Source organism: Rattus norvegicus, chromosome 15 (assembly GCF_021556685.1).
Source record: "Rattus norvegicus strain SHRSP/BbbUtx chromosome 15, alternate assembly SHRSP_T2T, whole genome shotgun sequence".
Lineage (NCBI taxonomy): Eukaryota > Metazoa > Chordata > Mammalia > Rodentia > Muridae > Rattus > Rattus norvegicus.
In genome coordinates, this window is record NC_141548.1 from 102577837 (window position 1) to 102590519 (window position 12683).

Sequence of the window (12683 nt, forward strand, 5' to 3'; positions counted from 1 at the left end):
GGCTGCAATAAGAAACTCATAGGAAGGCTCAAATAATATACATACATACATTAATAAAGGATATATAGTAATATATTACATTTATGGAGCCTGCAAGACCAAGATCAAGGTGTGAAGAGATTGTTCTTTCTAAAGCTCCTCTCCTAACTTTGCGAATAACCAGCTTCTCACTGTGTCTTCATGGGGCCCTCTGTTCTTGCACATTTTTTTCTGATGTCTCTTGAGCGTCCATTTGTTCCTCTGATAAGAACACACAATACTCGAAATTAGTGTCCACAACTAACAACTTCATATTAATTGACTGATTTTTAAGGCATTGTGAACACAGTAACTTACTAACTTACTTACTTACTGAGAATTAAACCTCAAAAATGTGAATTTTTAAAGGACACAGTTGAGTTTATAACACCATGTGTCTATGAGTATGTGGCATGTGTTCGTGCAGAAGTAGAAAATAATTGTGTTGTAGTTGAGATCTACTGTTCACAGCAGATATCACATAAATAATAATCGTTCTTCCTTTCAGGGACATTATGGTATTTGTTGCTGTTGTCGTACAATTTGATTTTCATATCAAATATCAAACATGAAGTTATTATTTTAATAACTTGTATATAGGTAGGGAAAGGACAGTGGCGAGATAAATGTGTCATCAGAGTTAGATGACTGTGTTAGTCTGAGGCAGGGAGTGCCTCTCATGTCTGCTGAACCCATAGTGCTTTCTTCCCACTTTGCTACCACCAAGGACTCCAAAAATGATCACAGAATTGATTTTCTTATGATGTTCATGACTGTAGTGTTCCATAGTATACTCCATCGATTCTAAAGAAGCTGTCCATTTAGGCCTCATTCCATAATTAGAGTGTCCTCCAATTACAGACAAGTTCTATTCCATTCTGTGCTTTTATCTAAGGGTCAATAGTTTGAAATCTACACTAAGGAAAATATATAAGATATTTGCTTTTTTTCTGGTAAATTCATTTTTGTAGATTTTTTTTCATTGTATTGTCTAGGATAGCAGCCCAGAGACAGCAACTCACTTAAACTCGTTTTCATCTCTTTCTTCACCAAGTCCTCATGGCCTGTCTCCTTCACCAAGTCCTCACAGCCCGTCTCCTTCACCAAGTCCTCACGGCCCGTCTCCTTCACCAAGTCCTCACGGCCCGTCTCCTTCACCAAGTCCTCACAGCCAGTTCCATTCTTGCATTCTTGTTTTAGGAGCAATGTGCTCCTTATGGCTCTCAACTCGAGGTCCATGAGCTTCTCTCTTGGCTTCTGCGTCAGCACATCCGATCTGTTCTTTTTTCTACTTTCCGCTCCAGCTGTCCTTGTTTGGTCCTTCTCTAATAACCTCAGTGATCCCAAATATGGAAGAAACCTCAGGGTCTAGGTTCCTACGAGGCCTGAAAGAATACTAATAATTTTTGCACTTAATTATGGAGTAGTTATAAAGAAGTGGGCTTTAAAATAAGCACAGATGCTGTCCAATGTACCATATGCCTTTTGAGGTCTATTTAACCTGCTGCCTGAATGGTGTTTATTTTCCCACTCGATTTCCTACTTGAAAACAGCTGTCGGACTTGCTTTTGTACATACATGTGTTTGTATTTTGCGTATTACTATTAAGTAATTGCTTTCTGAGCATTCTCCTACATAGTTGTATAGACGCTCTTGTGATCTGCTCAATAACTAAGACAGAGATGAGATTATAGCTGGCCATCTAGGATAGCATTAACAAGAGAAAGTTATGGAGGGCGTTCAGCCCACTGGTTGTGACATTATTCTTATCCAAGGAGTCTGACTGACTTGTCCAAGTCTTTGCTATCAGCAGACAGGGTCAGATACCAGGCCTGGTGCTACGTCTGATTAGTCAACATATAGATTTACACATAAATACCTCTGAAACAAATGGGGCTTGGGATCTGAACATGATTATCTCTTTTGAATTTTAAGAATGTCCTGGCAGCCAACAGAGAACTCAAGTCAGGTGTACTCAGTAATAATATTATAATTTCATATGAGCAGAACTCCACATGTTTGTCTTGGCCAGACCAGCAGCTTGGGAATGTCACTAATGATTCAGGCTGTTTTTCAGCTTCTTCAAAACCTCATTTCCCCTCACAATTATAAGTTAGTTGAGCTGGTTTAAGAACCACTTCAAAATATTTTATTTGAGAGTGGACTCCTGACAAGAAATGTATCAGGAAAGAAGGTTGAGAAATCCCTTCCCCAAGTAGATATTGCTTTATATCTCCTGGACAAACCTGGCTGTATCCTGACCCACCCATGTGTGGTATTTTTCAGGAATGACTGATCATCAAGACTGATCTACCAAGAGTTCTCGACTTGTGGGAAAAGTGGACACAGGGTTATAAAAGAAGGAACGACCACTATTGCAGAGACAGAAAGTCCAAAGCAACCATGTTTGCCAAAGGGAGATTTTATTTAGAGAGCAACCTTTGGCTTCACATGTTCCACTGAGAAACTTTTTTCTTTTCTCACTGGAACTCCTTTTGTGAGAAAAACTTTTCATCAGTTCTTCATACACACTTTTTCTCTCTCCAGAAGTCTTATGAGCTATTATGTTGGCAAGAATCTTAAATTAAACATGCTTCCTATGGAACTGGGAATGCTTGACTAGCTACCATTCAGCCTGTGGTGACTGTTCTACATAGGACTTCCAACTCTTCAAAATGTGCTGGTGTGCCGAGAGACTGAACATATTCCCAAACCATCGAAAGGCTCATGCAATTTTAAACTTTCTCCTTGGAAACAGGTTGTCTGAGCTGTGTAATCCCCGATGGTAACCAACCAGTTGAACATCTTCCACGACTCCCCTTGTTAATGGCAGCAGTGACTCAGATCCTCTGCGCGGTTCTCCTCTTGTTCTTATAGAAAACTCACACTTTCAAATATGCTCACCTTGCTCTTCTCTGTGCCCATAAAACAGTCTCATTTCCAGAAGGCACCACGATGCCCCGCTGTGAAATACCTCACTGTGCTTCCCGTTGGTTACACAGCACATTAGACTGTGCCCGGCTCACATATCATCTCTAATCTCTCGTGCAATGGTAACCGGGAAACAGACCACAACTCTGCTCTCCTGACTTGGAAGTGTTCTTTATGACAGGCACATCAGAAGGACTTAAATCTCGACTCCCCGTCTTTTCCCAATTTCTCTGGTGCTGGGGTTACCCGTGGGACATCATCCGTGCTGTCTTCTCTGCCCCTGGGTTCATGATGGGCAGGAGTCCGTTGGTTCTTGTTTTGGCAGTTGTCACTCATCTACCTTTCTGGAATCCTCTAGGTGTTTACTCTTCATGCTTGTGGCTTCTCGGAATTTAATAAAGCACAAAAACAATAACACTTCTCATCTTTGCCAAGTTGACAATTACCTAATTAGCCCATTAACTCACTGAACCATATTTGTAACTGGAAGTTCTGGGCTTGGGAGGTGCATTAATCCTTGAAGGCCACTGGAGCAACATTTGCAGCTAATGGGCTCATATCCCTAACTTACTGCCAGGGAGGGACTGGAGCATTGTTAGGAAACAGGAGCCATTAATCCTCACTGCACCCAGAGGGCAGGTGACAATGACTGCACAAACCGATAACAAAATGTGCTTTTTTTTTTCCTCTTTATAAAGTGCACACACGCATAAACACACACACACACACACACACACACACACACACACACACACACACACACACACAAAGACTCTGAGTTAAAAGCAAAATTAGGAATCCGTTTTTCTGGGAAGAAAAACAGACATATGTTCGAATTTGAAATCTTGCAACAATTTGGTTTTTATTAATAGTTTTATGTCGGTTTTGACAGGATGTAGATAGGCGATTTTGAGCGAGGGCTTGCACTACGTCAGCATCTGGAGTCTTGATGTCGGGGGGAAGGGAACATGCTGATTCTGTTTTCAGCCCATAATATTGTTAAACAAGCACTTAGTAAATGAGACGGGATATATTTCACTGGTTTATACACTGAGGTAGAAAAGGATTCTCCTGAAGAGCCAGTTCTGACATCTTGCTGGGAGAGGAGCGATCGGTGGTAAGGTAGGTGGGTCCCGCTCCTCTCAACTGTTATAGATCCTCTGAATGAGGGGACCTGCAATTGAGAGCTTCCAAATCCACAGGCTGGAGTGATGGAGCAGGTGCTGCATCTGCATCCCTCCAGGGGTTTCCTCCATGTTGTGCTGAGTAAGACTTGGAGTAGAGAAAGAAACTCCTGTGAGGCCGGAAGTGGGGGAGGGCAGTACTCACTGGGGGGGTGGTGGTGGGGGGAATCATGCAACCCAGTTTATCAGAACATAGGAAACTGAATCTCTGTAGAGAAAAGTGGGGTACACGGGATCCCAGAGGTCCTCTGCGCGCCTTCCTAGACCATGTGGTGTGAGGAGGGGAGAGAGCAGTCTGCACATGAATATTTAAGGCCAGAGACAGGGGCTCACGAGTTTTATTCCGAACTTGTTTTCTTGCGCAGAGGGACTCATCTATTCTCTGTGAATGAGCAGCCCTGTGTCCGGCTGCTTCTCTTTATTAACCCCACAGATTAAGCTCAGCCACGACGGGGAATAAAGGGAATACGACTTTGTCTTTCTTAACGGTATCAGACTCCTTCCCTCCATCGGTGAGCTGTTTGATCCTGCGGTTGCACAGCAGTCCCGGGATCCCTCTTTCGTCCCCTCTCTCTCAGAGTCCCGCCTTCTGTGCAGTTTCTGCGCTGAGTAAGAAGGGACATTTTCACTGCCACAGAAAGGGGAACACAGATTGCGGTAGAAGCCACGTGAGCCACTTCGAGTGTTTTATGTAGAAATTCATTGATAGAGAAGCGTTGGTGGTGTTTTATCAGAGTTGGGACACAGAGATGACTCCAACTTGGCCCTTTTAGGTGCTGATCACTTTGCCTCTTCATAGTCCATCTTCCCTCGTACAAACACAAACGCAAGTGTGGGCAAGCTTACCCTGTCTCACAAAGATCGGAAGATACTGTGCTAAAGCACATAAGGACAGGAACTCAGAAATACGTAAATGAGGAAATTGGTTTAAGGGAAAACTAAGGGTAGGGAAAAAATCCAGTGAAGCTAAGGTTAGTTTACCTAAAGTACGTTTACCTGGTATCTCTGACCAAGAACATGTCTAAGAGATTTATTATCCTAAATAATGAGAAAATACGATCGTGGTGATGATGATTGATGGTGATGATGATTGATGATTGATGGTGATAATGATTGATGATTGATGATGGGTAATGATAATAATGGTAACTGATGATGGTGATGATTGATGATGATTGGTGATATGATGGTGGTGGTGGTGGTGGTGACGATGATGATGATTGATGATGATGGTGGTGATGATGATTGATGATGGATGATGATGGTGGTGACAATGGTGACAATGATGATGATTGACAATTGATGGTGATAATGATTGATGATGGGTAATGATGATAATGATGATAACTGGTGATGGTGATGATAGTAATGATGATAGTGATGATAGTGATGATGATGATAATGATAGTGATGATGATGATTGATGATATGATGGTGGTGGTGGTGGTGGTGGTGACGATGATGATGATTGATGATATGATGGTGGTGGTGGTGGTGGTAGTGGTGGTGGTAGTGATGATGGTGACGATGATGATGATTGATGATGATGGTGGTGATGATGATTGATGATGGATGATGATGGTGGTGACAATGGTGACAATGATGATGATTGACAATTGATGGTGATAATGATTGATGATGGGTAATGATGATAATGATGATAACTGGTGATGGTGATGATGGTGATGATTGATGATGATTGGTGATATGATGGTGGTGGTGGTCGTGGTGGTGGTGGTGGTGACGATGATGATGATTGATGATATGATGGTGGTGGTGGTGGTGGTGGTAGTGGTGGTGGTAGTGATGATGGTGACGATGATGATGATTGATGATTGATGGTGATAATGATTGATAATGGGTAATGATGATAATGATGATAACTGGTGATGGTGATGGTAATGATGATGATGATGATGATAGTGATGATAGTGATGATGATGATTGATGATGGTTGATGTTGGTGATGGTGGTGATGGTGGTATGATAGTGATGATGATGATTGATGATGATGATTGATGATGGTTGATGATGGTGATGGTGGTAATGATGGCTATAAAGACAGCACAATGGACTGAACCCAGCAATAGCCCACTGAGTGCTAAAAACTCCTGAATCAGCTTTTCATTGACATTCTGTATTGCACTCTCCTCCCCCGCTTATTAAAAGAGACAGTGACTGTGACACCCCATCTTTAATTCAAGACAAGGAAGACTTAATTATATATAAAAATAATTATGTTTTTCTGCAGAAGCAAAATACAGAACTTGGTATTTCTCCCTGAGTCCCCAGGAAGGGGTTAATACACCATACCAACCAATTTCCATAGACGTATGGTCACTGTGAAGTCAAAACAGGATTCACCAAAAGATAAAGTCACTGTTTGACATTTATATCTAAGTAATGTTTAATTAAAAATAATTCTGAGGAAACTATCCAGGTGTTCAATGACTCTAATACTTTGTATATGGTTTGTGATGTCTACCTGTCTGGATGGTCTTAGTCTCTAAAAGAAAGTTGCAAAAAGTCTATTTCAGGGCTCCTATTAACTTTTTGTTCCCCTTACAAATGTGCAGAATTATGGATGTTTCTATAGTTCATTAACTATAAGGATATGACTGGAGGTGTGGCTGATCCCACCTTATAAATGTGGGTGGCAGACAGAACACAACAAAACCAGGCACTGTAAATTTATCCAGAGAATCACCAACACATTCCTCACAAAACAATTAAATAATTCCTAAGGACACAGGAGAGCTGAAGTTCACTTAGTTTTTTTATTCATAAACTCACAGAAATTTTATGGAATCATCACCAGATCTTAGAGACACATAGAGAAACAAATAAACCCATTCTTCCATGCCAGAGCATATAATCCAGGATTACACACCAGTATTTAAAGAGAGGATCAAATAAAGCACAGTAACACACTGGGACATAGATTCATGGACGTTGAGGGTAAGTGGAGACAGAGGAGAGAAAACTCTTCTCAGCAAATGGCATTTCAGACCACATTGGAAAGAACACTGCAGTCGTCCGACTACAGTCCTGTAATCTTCTTGGAAAAACATCAGAGCGAATGCTATAAAAGAGTTACGTGGGTCGATAGAAGACGTCAGTAGTGGTAAGCGCATGCGCACTCAGCATGCAACCTCTTCATAACCATTCTTACAGTGTGGTTTTAGGCACTCGAATGAGCTGACCGATATATATGACTAATAATTATGATTAGTTCGTTATTGAAGGCTGAGTTGAGGGTTCATGTGAGACTCAGGTTCTCAGGCTTGGGTAGAGTCCAGCAAGTCTATGCGTTCTCTAATCTGACTTCTGTTACGTCTAGATCTTCACTCAGGATGACTGCCCTGCGATCCCCGCTCATGGGTTACCCCACTGAAGTAAACTCATAGAAAAAAGTAAGACCAAGGGGTTTGGGTCAGAAATACATGACACCTATACCAATTAGCTATGAGTTCATGGCTTAGGGATTCAGATTCTCCATGTCTTTAATGCCAAGTTTCTGGAACCAAAGGTAAGAATCTCAACGACCCGTGAAGAACAGAGGCGATGATTCCTGAGAAGTCGTGAGCACAGTTTCCAGGAAAGCACTAGAAATGCACATGGCTGCTTTGGTTACCCTCCGTGTCAAATCCTGTCTTCCCCATGGGGTTTGGATCCCCTCCAAAACCACTGTGCGTCATGCGGTGACCTCTGTGAACCCCTACGCTGAAGTACTAGTCTCTATGACTGGTTTTCTTTGGAAACAAGGCTGATGTAAGCAACTGGTTGGGATGAAGTCACATGGTTTAGGTAAGCCCTGACACAGACTGGCGCACAATGTGGACTTAAGATGGGGAGTGTGGAGCTGTGAGCTGAGAACGCTGGAAACTATCTGAAGTGGCTTGTATGTCACATATTCACCTTGAGTCTGACCTGCGACCTGGGAGTGGCTGCTGTTTACTCCATTCAGCTTGTGGTACCTTGTGGGTAATAAGTCGGGAAATGGATGTCCCTTGTCCCCGATCCCAAAGTGTAAATGCCCTTCCACACCTTCTCTTCCACCTTGATTTGCTTCCTGAATTTCACTCTTTATCCAGTTTTCCAATTTCAGTTTCCCCTTTCCTCACTTATCTCTCCTCTCTCTGTCTCTCTCACACCAAACATCAATATCCCTTTTCTGCCTAGGCTAAGTAGAGTTGGGTCTTTAGATTGGCTGAAGATCACAGTTGTTTTGCATTCCGTTTTGATAGCTCACCCTGTTGCTTGTGCTAATTTAGAAATTCCTGCACAGCCCTGGCTTTGAACTCAGCATCCTTCTTCCCTATGCTTCCCAAGGGTTTCCCAATTGTAGCCATAAGCTACCTCATACCCAGCTCTTTCAGTAATTCCAACAAGAGTTTAATGCTATATTAGAATGTTGGTTTCCATTTTTTTTTTCTAAAACCACAATTCCATTACTGACAACCAGTGTCTTCACTGTAGCGTTATTTGATGTAGGGCCATTCTGAACCTAGAAGGCTGTAGCCGGTAGACCTGTGCCCCACGCTCAGTTTGTTGGGTGCTTGCGTTGTATTTAGCACACACGTGAAATTCTAACTAGGGCTTCATAAACTGTGAGTGCTTTATAAACCAAACTAGAAGAGTGGCAGTTGGCAAAGACTACCAGGAGAAATCAACTGACTTACACGGGGAGCAGGATTCCAGCTCTGGGGAGCTGTGAGCATTTGTATCAGTGGGACAAAATGAAAGTGTGGTATTATGGATGTCAGATTTTAACTGTGATTTAGAAATGTGATCAATGCCTAGATGTGCTATTAAATATCTATTATGGGTTCTTAACTGTGGTTGAATGACTTCCAAAAAAGATATAATTCCTGGTCTCAGGGGATACGTGGCGTATATACGTGAGAGATAACTTAGAATGAGCATCAGCCTGACAGTGCCAAACAAATGGAACAGAAAGTAAGAACAAAGGAACAAAAGGAGAAAAAAGGAGACCACTGCCACCCAGCTGGGCTTGCTGGAAAAGGAGAGAGAGAGAGAGAGAGAGAGAGAGAGAGAGAGAGAGAGAGAGAGAGATTAAGCTCAGTATTTAATATTAAAAAGATTTGAAAAAAAGAATGTTTGATACTCACATGTGCTTTTAACCATTTTTTCCAATTCGAGCCACAGAACAGCCTGGCCTGGCTTGACTAGGGTTGGGTGGGGCCACGTGACTATTTCTGATGAATGAGTGGAGGTGAAACTTTCCTCCAGGTCAATGTGTGTCACCGCTAATGCACATCCGGAGCCCTCTTTACCTCAGATCTAGCAGCCAGCGTTGGTTCAGAGGGCTGTGGACTCTGCTAACGGATGATGGCCATATCGCTTGCATAAATGCAGCCTTGGAAGCATTAGGATGCTGAGAGTCAGACAGACAGGCTAGGAAGTGCAGAGGAACCAGCCTATCCTGACCCATACAGAGCTTACAGAGCAGGGGAAAGGGAAAATACCGGCTCAGGAGTTTGGAAGCCATCAAGAGCAATCACTTTTTTTTTGTTTGAAAAGCATAATTTTGAAAGTAGACTTTAAAAACAAAAAGTAAAAAACACAAGGGAACCTCACACTAGATTAAGAACCTCTTTGGGGAGCCCACTGAAGTCTTGAAGATGAGATTTGAAAGTCAATGGCGAGACAATTTCTTTCTTTTCTTTTTTTTTACTTTTTTGATTATTTCTCTTTTAATTTTTTCACAGTAAATAATATATGGTTCTATACTAAATAAGAGCATTTCTTTCCTCCATCTTTATTAACTTGAGTATTTCTTATATACATTTCGAGTGTTATTCCCTTTCCCAGTTTCCAGGCCAACATCCCCCTAACCCCTCCCCCTCCCCTTCTATATGGGTGTTCCCCTCCCCATCCTCCCCCCATTATCGCCCTCCCCCCAACAATCACGTTCACTGGGGGGGGGGCTCAGTCTTGGCAGGACCAAGGGCTTCCCCTTCCACTGGTGCTAATAAGAGCATTTTTATATAATTTTATGTTGTGCATTGAGGACTTTCCCCTGTGTTTCCCCCTTCCTTTCTGCTGGTCCCCTTTGTTTCCCTGGATATTTCAACTTTTACTTACGTTCTGTGTACATATTTGATTTTACATACACGTATGCTAATATCAGAAGCACGAGTGGCTGAAAATTACACATTTAGATTCCTTTATTTCTTTCTTTCCAATTGGATATTTTTTATTTACATTTCAAATATCCCTTTTCCCAGTTTCCCATCCATAAACCCCCCAAACAATCCCCCCCCAGACAATTTCTGTAAGGATTCAAAAGGAAGGAGGAGGGAAGCCAGCCCTACAGCTGCAGGGTGACAGGATAGGGACTGAATTGGGGAAAAGGAAAAGCTTCCCCATATTGGTGACAGGGCTCTCCTTAAAGCCACAGAACAGAACGCAACAAGACCCACGCTAGCCTCTAACTGAAAACATGTGAGTTCACCCCTGACTGTGTGAGCTATTGCCCTGATAATTTACACAGAGAAAAGGCTCAGAGCCAGGAATGGAACATGCATCATGTGTGAGTTATGGCTCTGGTTAGCCCTGTAATAATGTATTTCTTTTTTAAAAGTGAAGTCTGGTAATAAAATCTTTATTGTAATCCAATGCTAACATGACTCTTCCTAACCAAGAATTATGCCTGGTATTTAAGCAGCCCTAGAAAAGATTCAGGCTAAGCATTCACAGAGGTAAGATTGGCAGGAAGAACACCCTTATGGGTAAATATTTAGAATTTCTGAAAGTAGGATATCTTTTATCTTGTCATAATACATGGATAAATCTTCAAATTAAATATATAATACTTATGTGTAAATAGTATATGTAAATCGTATAAATAAAAAGTAAATATATATTTAACTTGAAACTAGGAGTTTTCAACTTTAACAGCAGTCTGGCCAGTCATTAGAAAACATAGAGGGGAGATTGCTCAGCAGATAAGGACCCTTGCAGAAAAATTTGAGAACCTGAGTTTGATCCCTGAACCCCCACATGGTGAAAGGAAAGAAACCACTCCCACAACGTGCCCCCTGACTCCCTGTAAGTGTTCCATCACACACACACACACACACACACACACACACACACACACACACACGTGTGCTCGTATGAACTCACACAGGCCTGCACTCAGACTCATGCATGCAAAATGTAATAGTATTTATAGAAGCCTCAAATCCAGCCCCAAGGGAGCCTGAGCCAGCGTATCTGAGCAAGCAGAAGCTCAGAATGTTTAATGCTAGGATGCTGTGACCTGTAGAGGGTTCACAGGACAAACCAAGAGGGCACACAGCAGGCACCAAGCTGACCACAAGCTCCGAGAGGCCACAACAGTCTGATTTAGCGTTAGTCTGAACTTAACTGTAATTCCTTCTCCACACAGGGCACAAGTATGGAAGGCCTAAGGACACTTGCTTTGCAGTGGGACTAATGTTTTGTATCCGGGGTTCAGCATGCTCTGGTCTGTGAGAAGACTATAAGCGCATGGGGCCCCTGAAAGACGAAGACCGCGGTGGACCTTCCTTCCCTGGGCTTCGGAGGCCTTCACAAAATTCTAAGTGCTTAGAGCCAGGAAGTTAGAGATTTGGGGACCGTTAGGACAGTATCAGAGCTGGGATGTAAGAATGTTGGTGTTGGGACTCCCAGGCAAGGAGGAGCATAAGCCCAATAAAAACCAAAGTTCCATTTGATTAGGGCTGAAGTGGCTGAAATTAGGTAGGAGCTGACTGGGAAACATGGTTTAGACCTGGAGTGAGACACCCGGCATCACTGCATAAGAGAAGAGGGTGTGAAGGGGAGCCCCACTTGGTGGCTTAATTTTTAGGTCACTATCTGACCCTTTCTTCTAAATGACGGGTCTGTTTTGTCCCAGGCTCTGATCCATATTACAAATCCTCCCCCTCTCTCCTTCAATATAAGGCAGGGCAACGGTTTAGACGTAAAAGGGAAGAAACAGGTGACACCATCCCCTTACCCACACACCCACGCCTCACAGACGCCAGCCTCTGGGCTTTGCTGTGTCCTCCCATTGCCGCCAAGGTTTCTGGGATGGTGACAGACTGTGCCGAGCCTGTGTCGTCTCTTGAGTTCTCGCTGGAAACCCTTGGAGGTTGGTATTATTTTTATCGCCATTTAGACCCAAGGAAAGCAAACCTCCAAGAAGATTAAGTCATTTTCTCCAGTAAGTGGTGTCAAAGCTTGGCTTCTGGCTAATGAGCAAATCTTAAAAACCATGTTTAAAATGGATTTCTTGTTAAGTTGATCGTACAGAGGAGGCTTGAGTTGCCCGGAGTGCGGTGTGTTTGCTGCCTTGTTACGAGTTAGTGCGGGGTGTATGTTGAGGGGTGAGGACCCGTGGTGCCTTGCTGTAGCCAAAGGCTCTGGTACTTTCCCTTTCATGTGCGTAAGTCAAAAATAAGAAACGAAGATTCAGGTTCCCCCATCGTCTAATTATGTGCCTCTCTACTGCAAACACTCAGCATGGATAATAGATGCTACGGAGGACTAAATTCTCTG

At 42.7% G+C, this 12683-nt stretch overlaps 1 protein-coding gene and 1 long non-coding RNA gene across 2 annotated transcripts in view; both read left to right on the forward strand.

Annotated features, from left to right (window-relative positions):
• Hs6st3 (heparan sulfate 6-O-sulfotransferase 3) overlaps nt 1–12683 on the forward strand; it is a 710291-nt gene that overhangs the window by 673115 nt on the left and 24493 nt on the right.
• Nucleotides 3845–8969, forward strand: LOC148001148 (uncharacterized). Its single transcript, XR_015639068.1, has 3 exons — nt 3845–4071; nt 7474–7546; nt 7663–8969. It is a non-coding gene; the product is annotated as an uncharacterized LOC148001148 (long non-coding RNA).